Here is a 12,389-nt window from a genome sequence, read left to right as displayed (position 1 = left end):
AGAGGGGGGGCTCTTTCTATAACCTGTGCTTTCCCTGTCACAGTGAAGAGGAAAACATGCATAAGTGGACTGTCAAGTCTCCTTTAAATAAATAATACAGTTCCAGGTGCTGGTGGCCACCTCTGTGATGATTAGTATAACCATCATTACTTTATATTTAGCATCACCCACCCCCTTGAAGTTGGCACGGTGGAAAAACCTTGTCTGGTAGCTTGTGTGTTGCGTAGCCTGTTTCTGTTCACAGCACCAGTTGCTTCAAATCACCTTGTGTGAATTGGTAGGGGAATTGTTGTAACTCTCTAATCTAAATTTTGGATGGATACCTCTGATACTGCTGGCCATCAGCATAGTGGTAGTACGTAGTAAAAAACACGGCCTTAACATTAAAACATTTCAAACACAGGTTGTTGGCTAATGACACACCCAGCACTGGCTCATGTGACTGTAAAATATCTGACGTGCCCCTCAAGGAGGTTTTCCTCCAAGCAACTTTTCAGTATAGGAAGGGAGGTTGTGTCTCTCCATCTATGCTACTCTCAGCTCATGTGCAGGAGCTTGTCTTTACAAAATACTTGGGGAACTTTGTGTATAGTTGAAGTTGTCTTCCACCCAGGGAATCCTTTTGATTTTTTTCTTTAATTTACCGAAGCTTATGCAAATCAAACATACAGTTAAAGTGTAGTCTCAACAAAGAGGGTGGAAAAAGTATGAAAGGTTGAAAAACAAATTCAACAAAACATTTTAGCCTTACATTCTGTAGTTTTTTTTTTTTTTTAGTTCATTAAGGGTTCATTGCAAACTGCAATTCATAATAAAGATGGGGAACTACTTTTTTAATAATAATAGCATTTTTTTCAGTTTATAATTGAGTCCCTTCAGAGTCATTCAGGTAGGGGTGGTGGTGAGGTTCATGCAGTTTGTACTATGCAGTTCGGAGTAAGGATGAGTAACTATGTTTTTATTTATAAAAAACATTTAGCGTATTTTTGAAACTCGATTTGACAGTTTGTTTACCTCACTGTTATAAAAGCCTGTTATGGCTATATAATGTACTGTATATAGGTTACTGTTTTAAAAAGCAAATTACCTGTTGTTAAACTAGATTATTGTTGATGTCATTGTAAAACCGTGTCTAATGCTTTAGTATCTTAACAATAGCAGTGCCAGTCATTATAATGGTAAAAATCTAATAAAGCTTCTCTGTTAAACTCCACCTACTTTTGGTTTACACCACGCCCACTTTCGGTTTTTATACAAACACACTGTAATCCATTTTAAAATATGACAGCATTTAAAGGAAAAGTGACTGAATCCCTGCCAATGTGTTTCTTTGAGCTAAAATGTACAGTATGTGTGTTTGCATGCATGTATGTGTATGCATGTCCCTCTCTAGATATAATAATTTTATGGCTCATACATTTATATGCATTATTACTATCAGTTACTCATAACATACATGGTACCAAAAGAAGTGATGTGTCAATAAAAATACATTTTCAACGTACAAAAACGTCACATTACTCATGCATATAACACACTGTCTATAAATCATTCATTAAAACTTTCTAAATCTAGGCCTGCCGTTGAAAGTATTGATATAAAAATGAGACCATCTTATAGCAAACAATATTGCCTTAGCTCATACAAATTAAACAAGCTCCATTCCAAAGCAGTGCTACCCAGTGTTGGGTGAACTCAGGCGAGTAAGAATCAGGAGCCCCAGGGAGAAGAAACTGAGAAGATGAGATTAGGAACTGAAAAGATTATCAACACACAGATTAAATGTAATGGGCCCCCCAACCCTTCTAAAAAGGATTCACATACCTGTGATTTAATTTATTGAACCTACCAAGTTTTGTATGCTTGTACAGAAGTTATGTGAGCCTGTAAACAGCTCACTTCACAAGCTAGGAGGCAGGACCAACTGTTCTAAAACCACCATAGCCAATCAAATACAACTGTTTCTGCCCCCAGTACCTGTTAGTCAAATGACAAATTATTTGAGGTTTTTTCTCAGAGCAGCAACAATCTGACCTTTTCGGTCTGGCCATTTACAAAATGTGGGGACCTCTAAGGTTTATAAAAAACTACTATAATTAAGATATGGAGCCTTAAATTATGTTTAAGTTTACTATAAATCATACAGTATAATTTAAACGTCTAATCATGCTTACCCCCCCCCCCCCCCCGCCCCAAAAAATAAATAAATAAAAAAATTGCTGTTTGATTAGTAGAAGTACATTCATAAATATTTCTGCAATTGGTTGCCATTGTTTTTTAAGTGCGTACCACAGTGGTTGCAATTGCACCCACAGATTTGAAATGTTTACTTGCACACCAGCTACTTTGTTTGGTGTGTCTCGCATTCAGAGCGCTCTGATGTCTGAGTCATTAGTTCAGCACTGAGAGTGCATTAAGATTCATCTGAACTCCGTGTTTCCCGCAGTTTCATAATTCACTTCAGCAAGGGTTCCGGTCCATTTTCGTCTAATTGCAAAACATGTTTCGACAACGAGGACAACACTAAATAACCATGACTGTGTGGCACGTTTATGTTTACGCTCGCTTCTTTTCTGCAACAGTGAAATTCAGAATTTCTAGCAGTGCCAGACAGCCCTTGCTGCTGTGTACTAACAGGCAAAGGAACTGAATGCTAATGGTAGCTTGGTGGAGCTGAATGTTGACACGTCTGAAGCACTATAGTATTAATTCATATTGAATTGGATGAGAGAGTCTATTGCAAATGAAACTTTTAAACTTTGGAGTGTTCAGTCACAAAATAGACAAGCAAATAACTAAAACATTACATTTGGAAGCCATATTTAACTAAGATGACACTGTGGCACATTACATTTTTGGCAGTTGTGACAAAAATAAGAATTATTCTGTGAAGCTCCTGAAGGATTCCTACCTGGGAAGACCAATAACTGTATGTACAATCAACATAAGTCACACGATGCTGGCCAATCTCTATGATAGAAGAGGTGCTGTAGAACACACCAATGACTTTAATGAAATGTGAAGTAATTTTATTTTAATCACATAAGAAATGACAAGTTAGGGAGATGTATATCGGACATAAAACATGTCCTGAGTTTGAACAGAAATCCAAAATATGTGTTAGCACAGTCCACAGTGAATATCAATGCTTATTTTGTGCACGGCCATATCAAATGAAATAAATTTAAATATTATTAAATGTTATTTCAGCTGAAAACATGAGAGGGAATGATACAAAGCAGGGGTCAGAGAGTTGGAGGGGACTAACTGTGAGGCTGGAGGTAGAACAGTTCCTCAGGAAGACCAGCTCAGGCTGACATGAAGGAGGTACATGCATGAAGGTGTAGTTGAAAGAGTGCAGTAGGGCGAAGAATGCAGCTTGGGCCCTGTTCGGGTGAATGTTGATGTAACCCAGCACAATCATGGAGGTTCTTTTGTTCATGTTCTTGTTCAGCAGGCTCCCTCTGATAGACTTCTTTGTCTTGCACTTCAGCTGGACTGAATCTCCGTCGGGACGAAGCTGACGCTGTGGTTCAAAGGCTCGTGCTTGAATGGCACTGCAAACAATTCATTGAACGAAGCAGCTGTAAAGTCACTATTCTTCTCAGCTGCTCTAGCAGCTGACTAATAGAACACCACTCCAGTGCAATTGAAACTGCTCGATGCAATGCTAATTAGCAAGGCAGTTGAGCCAAGGCTACACCAATTACATCACAAACATAGGATTAAAGCATCACAAAGCGCTGGATAACTGCAGTAGTTATTTCAATAATGTTGTAACATTACAGCTGGCTGTCTAGAAGTAAATCTTGGCCTGACCGGTAGCTTGCTCATGACCATCATGAAATGTGATGTCTATAAAAACACACTTTCTAAACAAGCCCTCTAGGTGTATTCAGGTTTCTTATGCCTGTTCCTTTTAGGTGTTCTTAGAAACAAATCGGTTGTTTGATGTTGTGAACCTCACCACCCCCTACTTAATACAAGACAATTTAAATGCCAGTTCGAGAGGAACTCCAGAGGCAAATGCAGCTCATTAAACAAAAAAACAAAACAAAAAAAAAAATATATATAAATATATATATATATATATATATATATATATATATATATAGTGGTTGGTTCACGGTAGGACCTTGAGGAGTGGTCATACTATAAATATTATTATTTATAATCTCATCAATTATTCTTATGCAATAACTTATTCTCCAGTCACTCTCATTGGAAAAAAAATGAATGTGGTAATGGTGACAGCAATCATTCCAGTTTCGGTGCAGCCCATGCTAACTGCAGGCAGCTAATGTTAGCTGTTCATTTATTTAAAAAGGAGAATGGATAATCCACCCTGATGTATTTCCCACTTTATGCAGACGGGGAAAGCAGAGAGGGTAACGGATAGAGATGAGGTCACAGTACAGAAAGTGCCGTGCTGGGTCATCGATTTGTCTATGGGTTGAGAGCAGGTCACCATATGGAATGTGTAATGTTAATGTTGGCGCATGTTGCCTTGCCTCTGTTACTCAAAATCAGAATCATCATTCTCATGCATTGTTTGTATGATCCTTGTCCCTAATGGACTGCATCAGTTCCTCATCAAACATCTCTCCTGTCCCTTCAGACCCACCAGAAGTATGGCCTAACTGACCCAGCACCTTCGTGGATCCTGCTTTCCTGCAGGCAAGTGAACGTCCAACAACCTTTCCAGAGTACGTCTATGGTGCAGTTCTGTACACGGTAGAGATGCTATGTCAAATGCCTTGAAAGCTACTTTATTACTCAAAGGAAACCAAATTTTGGATATTCTGTGTGCATTTAGAATATCCATAACTGATTATTCTGAGTGACGGCTTGACATTTTATGCTGGCTTGCTGGGATATATTAAGCTTGTTAACACTTGACACAAAAAAGTTCAGATGCACATGTTCTGAACACCAGTGAGAGTAAATAATACTGTAAAATGGCATGTTAACAATCTTGTGTTGAGAGATTTGACAGCAAAGAAATGTATAAAAGAACAATAAAGTAAACGTTACACACATCGGAAGAGTTCAGATAACATTGCTATAGCTTTGGTAATTTATAGCCAGATTGATATTGCATGGATAAAAAATTCTACTCTTTTTTATTATTTGAAAGGTTAAGTGCTGGTATCTTTGAATCTTGGGATCTTTGTCCAAATCTTTTGATATGTTGTGTGCCAGTAGAATATTGCTTTACTCTGTCATCAGTCTTGACATTGTTTGAGCATCCATGTTTCACTTCCTTCACGCTTACCTGTAACAGTCATCTTGTGCACTGATAATTACTGCCATCCATAATTTTATATTCTATGCTTATTGATAAATGGTTGCTGAACTCCAAGTACCTGCAGGGACACCTGGAGGGTAAGTCCTCAAAGTTGACAGTCCAGATGATCATGTGCTTAATTATTTTTTTGGGCCACACACATAGGAAACCCGAGGGAGACAAAAAAGATTTTATGACTAGCATTACCATAATCAGCCAGTGCCATAATACAGTTTCTGAAAAAAATCTCCTTAGTTTACATTTTATTATTGCTGAATGCATGTCCAGGATTTTCTTTTATTGGCTGATTGCTTCTGTTCCCACTCAACTACTCATCAAATGACATTAAGCCAAATGAGTTGTTGCCATTTCTCAACTGGCAAGTTTCTTTTTTTGTAATGTTTACTGCCTGAAGTGTATTGATATCTAGGATGGTTGTTTGGCACAGTTATATTAAAATGATGAAAATATTTTTTACCCATGGTGCATTGTGAATGTCAGCACCACAGACCTCAAGTGTTGGCCAGGCCTTTGTTGTGCATTGAGGACCTCACAGATCTCATGCTCACATGCCAACTCAAACAAATCTCACTCCTTTGTGTTAAAACAACTGTACTGGATTTTCAGAGGCTTGGGCAGTGAATTTAGTATATTAAAAAAAATGGAAAATTGTGGCAAAAACACCCCCCACATCCCCTCTGGCCCCTCATCAACAGTCCCTCTACCCCACGCGTTTTGTATTTTGGAAACTTGTGGTCCATGCATCACAGATGGGAGCGCTGTTTCACCAAAAATCTGTTTTGTGACACTGCGCGCTTCCTCATGGCAGGCCTCCACCACCCACAGCAGTTGCCAGCTGTTTGAGTGTCTTGGTCGATATTTCCATTGAGCATTGTTAAAACTGCTGTATTTAGCCAATGTACTGCAGCATCATGACAAGTGTGTGTTGTGAATGTTGTCTCAACATACAGCACAGAGACATGGGTGGGTTGAAAAAAAAGGTTTTTTATGGAAGTACAACATGGGGTAAAATATGTAATATCTTAAGAAATTGTATTATGGATGTTGCCCAAGCTGGATGTTTTTCTTCTGAAATGTACAGTGGCTATCTGAGACCTTTGAAACATTTAAAATACAAATTTTCACTTTTGCATTATAAGGATCAGCCTTACCATGTGGCTCCAACATCACCACAGATATATTCACAGGCAAATCGTGAAAAAAAAGAAAAAAATTTTTTTCTTTTGCTATGAATGCTTCTATGTGCATTAGTATATTTATGCACTGTACATACTGTATGTTGGACATCATCATTAAGAAGCTATCATAGTTATTTTAATATGGTTATTTAAAAAATATGGTTATTTTAATATGGAGTCTTTTATGTACCCTTATGTTAGATGCATGGATAGGTAGAAATTAAGTTCCTCTCTGAAAAGAGATTACAAATATGCAGGTCCTGGTACTAACAGTAATGCACTATGAAATTTCATCTAAACAGCTCCCCTTTGCCCAGGAAGGTTTTCCCTTTGAATTTGTTTCAGCTGAGTAAAATGAAAAGGGTTTCACTGGAACCTACATAATAGATCTTGCAAGCAAAAAATGAAAATATTTGACAAAAACTGATGATAAATTTTTTTAAATCATGTTGCAGGACTTGAATAACTTATCCCTGAAGCTAAATTTAAAAGAATGACTGTATTCAATCAACATTTGCTCTCTGTTGTGCTTTGACTTATGTTGTGCTACATTTCCTCAAAGCTGTACAGTTTTTTTCACAAATCTTTGTTGATATCTGGACGTACCGACTGTAAGTGGGTAGAAATTTCGTATATTAATTTGGATTTTTTACACAAAGACCTATTGGTACAAAACTGAATTTTACACCAAGGGAGACAGGTTTGCAGAGCTGCATGAGCAGTCATATTACTGAATATGCATATCTCAGGTATTTACATTTACATTTCTTTTTACCCTGAGATTGTTGAAGGCCTTACTAGCATCACATGACCCTCAATACATCTTGAAGATTATTTCATTACTTTATCCTGGTCCCTGTGTAGTCAAATCAAATAAGTAGTCTACCAATCTCCCAAAAACAATATCCCATGTTAAACACAGATGTTTTAATGTGTTTAAAGCAAGGAAAGTAAGCTAATCCTCTGAGAATGTTCTTCAGGGTTCAACGTGTTGTGTGTTCAGAGATGCTCTTCTGCATACCTCGATTATAACAAGTGGTTATTTGAGTTACTGTTGCCTTTCTATCAGCTCGAACCAGTCTGGCCATTCTCCTCTGACCGTCAACAAGGCATTTTCGCCCAGAGAACTGCCGCTCACTGGATATTTTTCAGACCATTCTCTGTAAACCCTAGAGATGGTTGTGCGTGAAAATCCCAGTAGTTTTTTGAAGTACTTAAACCAGCCCGTCTGGCACCAACAACCATGCCACGTTCCAAGTCACTTAAATAACCTTTCTTCCCCGTTCTGATGCTTGGTTTTAACTTCAGCAGATCGTCTTGACCATGTCTAAATGCCTAAATGCATTGAGTCACTGCCACGTGATTGACTAATTAGATATTTGCGTTAACTGGTGTACCTAATGAAGTGGCCGGTGAGTGTATATATGTATATATATATATATGTGTGTGTGTGTATACATACACGCACACACACATATATATATATATATATATATATATATTCACACACTGTATAAATGAAAAATATAGGGATAAATCAATTCCAGGTGAATCCAATGTGCTGGAGTACAGAGCTTTAAAAGCCGTTATCATATACACACACAAATTATAGTCAAGTAGTGCCCTGTTGTTAAATATGGAAAGATTTAATAAAAACATCAGTTATATTGAGTGATATCCACTGTCTGGGGAGGAGAATGTTTGTGTCGACAGATCATTTGTATTACTCAAGTATATAAACTACGTGATGTTCTGGTAAAAGCACTAACAGACACAAAACAAAAATCCACAGTCCTTTCTACACAAAACCAAAATGGACAAAAAAAACCTAGAGTCCTTTCTAAAGATGGTAAAGTTATAAGATTCAATATAAATTTAATGAAATTATTAAGTTAAACTTTTTATTAAATACATTAAATAAGGACCTGATCAAGTGATCTGAGTGATCAAAATATCTACATCTTTAGTATTTAACAGTGTTGTTCAATTTAAATTTGTGATACTGCAGGATAGACAGGATAATGCTTTAGACCAATGAATATATATGGATGTGCTAAAATGTCTCAGCCAGATTGATTGAGTGTTTATGAAAGCAAGTGGTTACAGAAACAGAAACCATTATTGTTACCATTAGACCACTTAGTGCCGTGCTAAATGGTTGCCTCATGTATTTGTAGGTCGCTCAGGTCTCCTGGGTTTGCTGCTGCAAGTTTCTCGTCATTATCTTTGTACTGAATGGCGTGACAGACACTCCTTTCGTGTTCAGGTACTTCACTTGATCTTCCATGATTTATGATGTGTTTTGTGAGTGATTCTTTTTGCAATTTTAGCTAGCAAAGTTTAAGCCATGGGCCGCACTTTTGTGAATCAAACTTGGCAATGGATGCAATTACCTTCTTTAGTGTGGACCAAACTACTTTAAGTAGCTACATTGCAGCAAACATGGATGAACTTGAAGAAGTGAGAAACCAGAGGTGCTTACTGAGTGGTCTAACTGTGAGCCAATGAAAACAGTTCACAACACACCAAAGTAGCTATCCTCCATTTCAGAACAAATGTATTCGGAGTGGGCTTGTCATCTGAGAAAAAGTCTGCAGTATTTTTTACTGTACCCAAGCCACAGATCTTGGTTTAAATTGTACTTGGCATCATTGAATGTGTGTTGATAAAGAGTTAACTATTTTCAACTATTTCATTCAAATTGTGTACAAGCTGATTCTGATATATGTAAGTACATATTGCTTTTGACGACAAACAATGGCATATTCTGTTACATTACATTACATTATAGGCATTTAGCAGACGTTCTTATCCAGAGCGACGTACAACAAGTGCATAGGTTCATGATGTAGAGGTGCAAAAGAAACACTAGAGTGAAGTAAGGTTTAAATTAAAACATCATGGATGCACGCCAAGCATATCTGCGGACCTTTGGTTTTGTTAAAATGATAGTTTGGAGCCTGACATTGCTTTCTTCTTTCCTAAAGCATTGCATGAAATCATTGTGGCATTTCCTCAGTTATTCATTTATCCATCTCCAAGCAGTGATATAAATATGAACAAAATATGACCTATTTGGTCTTCACTAGCAAGAATCTCTAGCAAGAATTCTAGCAACTTGTTTGTTAGACAACTTACAATTTAATAATTTGGCAAATGTTTTTGGCCAGAACAACACTGCATGCACTGTGACATAGTGAGCATACCGCTCACCACTGAGATGGGCAAAGTTACGAAACAGCAGCTGGCTAGTTCATGCTTATGGAGCAAAATAATTTAAATCTAATTTGAACAACTTATTTCTACAGGACATTTAGACGAATGAGAATAGCTTTTCCTTTCATTGCGGACAGAGTTGTTTCTTTAGCCTTGTGGTATTGGTACAAAAACTATTCAAAAACATTTTGTGATGGACCTAACCAAGAAAATCTAACACTATTATTTACTCACAGCTTTTTAAAATTAAACAGTAATTTTTAATGAAGCACACTCCTATGAAGCACATGGAGACTGTTTCTTTTTCACTCCACAGCCCACAAACCAAGCTTTCACCAAAGTGAATATGATGACACAAAATATGCAGTTTTTGCACACAGGCTGTGGGCACCTGATCAACCAGTAGGGGTCGGTAGAGAGCGTCAAGATGTGAATCCTGGCCAGCTGAACCCTTCCTAAACCTAGGCAATGCTACCACCTATTATGGGTCACCCTGTGGCAACAGCAGCCACAGTTAGCACTTGCATTCTCATTCAATTCATAGACCGCGGAACCCACCCATAAGAACAGAGAGATGTATCTTTTAACTAATCAGTGGTGTGACCATTTAGTGGGCTTTCTGTCAGAGGTGAACCTGAAGTCAATATCCATTACAGTATAGACATGGTGTGTCAGAGTCAGAAGTGAATTACATTTCCTGCAGTGACTACTCCCTACCCATAACCACATAGCAATTAAACTGAATTCCTACAAGCTTGATTAATAGATGAAAACCAGTTATTTACAGTACAGTGCCATTTTCTTTCCATTACCTAACATTCAGTAATGGTTGCTAGTTATGTTAAGTTGTTAAGTGAGCTTTTGTAAATTAACATGGGAAGTTAATGACGCTGAATGCTTGGCTGGGCACAGTGGAAAGCTTGGTCAGAGATGATCTGAAATGCCCCATCAGGTAATTTCTGCAAATGCTGCAAGTCAACCCAAAAGCTCACAGGTTACAACATCCGCCTGACCAATCAGCACAGCCCTATTTCTCGCATAATTAGCACTGAAACCAGCATATTTGGGACATGTGATCGCACAAGGAATAATTGCATCCTCAATGATAGAGGATTATAAAAGCAAAAACGCAGTATACTCTAATCACCGTATAAAAATATGCATAAATGGTGTTCTCTTGGTTTTATGTAGGCCTGCTGCCCTATCTACAGTTTAGATTATAACTACCAAAATACCTCATAAATGTGTTACTGCGCCATAAACAAGAATTGTTTAAGTGATTGTTAATGGTTTACATGATAGAAAACATTTCTTGTATAGTTTACTGTACTATGAATAACACCGACCCAACTTAATCAGTCATTGTGGGGATTCCATTTTCATTTGATGTGCTGCATGCATCATCAAATTCTCCAAAATAAATGGACTCATTGGACATCCGCATTTTGTACAGTATCGATTTCAGCGAAGGACAGGCCAGGCAGACCTCTCTTTTGAGCCATTGTGCTCACTTATTAACACGCAAAGTAAATGCAGCTTTAAGCAAGCGAAGGATCAATAGAACTAACCATACATGCGCACTACAAGCTCTTCCTGTTCCCCACGTGTCGCACCTAAGCAAATCACTGGTACTAATCACTGTGAAATCTGATCGGCTATTCTTTAGCCCCATCCCAGAATAACTGTGCATGAACAAGGAAGTATTACACGTGCACATCAACTATGCACAAGACGCGGCAGCTTGCCAGTTAGCCAGCCACCGCTATAGTACTTTACTCCAGGAAATCTATTAAAAACACAATGCAGGCAAAGTGGTTATTTACTGGTGTTGTTCAGAATAAAAATTATTATTATTGTGATTATTCATGATTTGGAAATGACAAAAATTAGTTGAATACTAAAGAAACTTCTGTCTAATATAGAGCTGGAGATGCTATTAGATCCTCGGATGCATTTCAAATTATCAAGAGGACAGGACATGAATTATATGTCAGAATGATGAATATTTGTGAGTCTGTTTGTGATTAATTGACAAAATGGGACATGCAGTGGGGAGAAGAGGTGCGATTCTTATCTATGTGTGTTAATACATGGTACATTTTAATGCAACCAATAGAAATACCTAATGCAGAACTTGAGGAACACATATTTGAAATGCAGTGTTTCCCACACATAGCAGATTATTCAGAGATCCATTTTGACAGCAAAAGGCAAGCGTTTTTAACAGTTTGAAACAAAAGTCGAAACCCCCGATGCCTGCCTCTGGCTAACTCTTACCTATTCTTACTACATTACACAGATTGCATGATTTAAGAAAGTGTTGAAATGTTGCTTCTGTTCTTTCAGTTGGTAAACATTTCTTGTTATTGAGATTAATTTCATAGTGGAAGGAGTGTAACTGTACAATGATGATCAATCTCCAAGCAGGTATACTTAGGGAGTTACACTTTGTGCTGCTAGTAACTGTATAAGACCAAAAATGACCATTTTACTTTATTGTACGCTTTTTGCACATCAGGGGGGATAATACTTGATGTCTTGTCAGTGGAATGGACAATGGTGTTAAATAAATGGAGCGTGTTATCTTGTGGAGTAAGTGTTTGTAGCTTTACATGCGCATAACTTTGATTTTTGTTTGGGGGAAAACTGTGTTTGTGTACATGCATTTAAATTATATAAACCACACT

At 37.6% G+C, this 12,389-nt stretch overlaps 1 long non-coding RNA gene across 1 annotated transcript in view; it reads left to right on the top strand.

The window, feature by feature from the left end:
* Positions 1-4,717, top strand: part of LOC118233063 — a 39,682-nt gene extending 34,965 nt beyond the window's left edge. The window contains exon 3 of the long non-coding RNA XR_004766445.1: positions 4,619-4,717. This is a non-coding gene — a long non-coding RNA (uncharacterized LOC118233063). The remainder of the gene's footprint in view (positions 1-4,618) is intronic.
* Positions 4,718-12,389: the final 7,672 nt, after the last annotated feature.

The sequence above is a fragment of the Anguilla anguilla genome, chromosome 8 (assembly GCF_013347855.1).
Source record: "Anguilla anguilla isolate fAngAng1 chromosome 8, fAngAng1.pri, whole genome shotgun sequence".
Classification (NCBI taxonomy): Eukaryota; Metazoa; Chordata; class Actinopteri; order Anguilliformes; family Anguillidae; genus Anguilla; species Anguilla anguilla.
The sequence above is the reverse complement of the archived record's forward strand: the minus strand, read 5'-3'. Positions and strand labels throughout refer to the sequence as shown.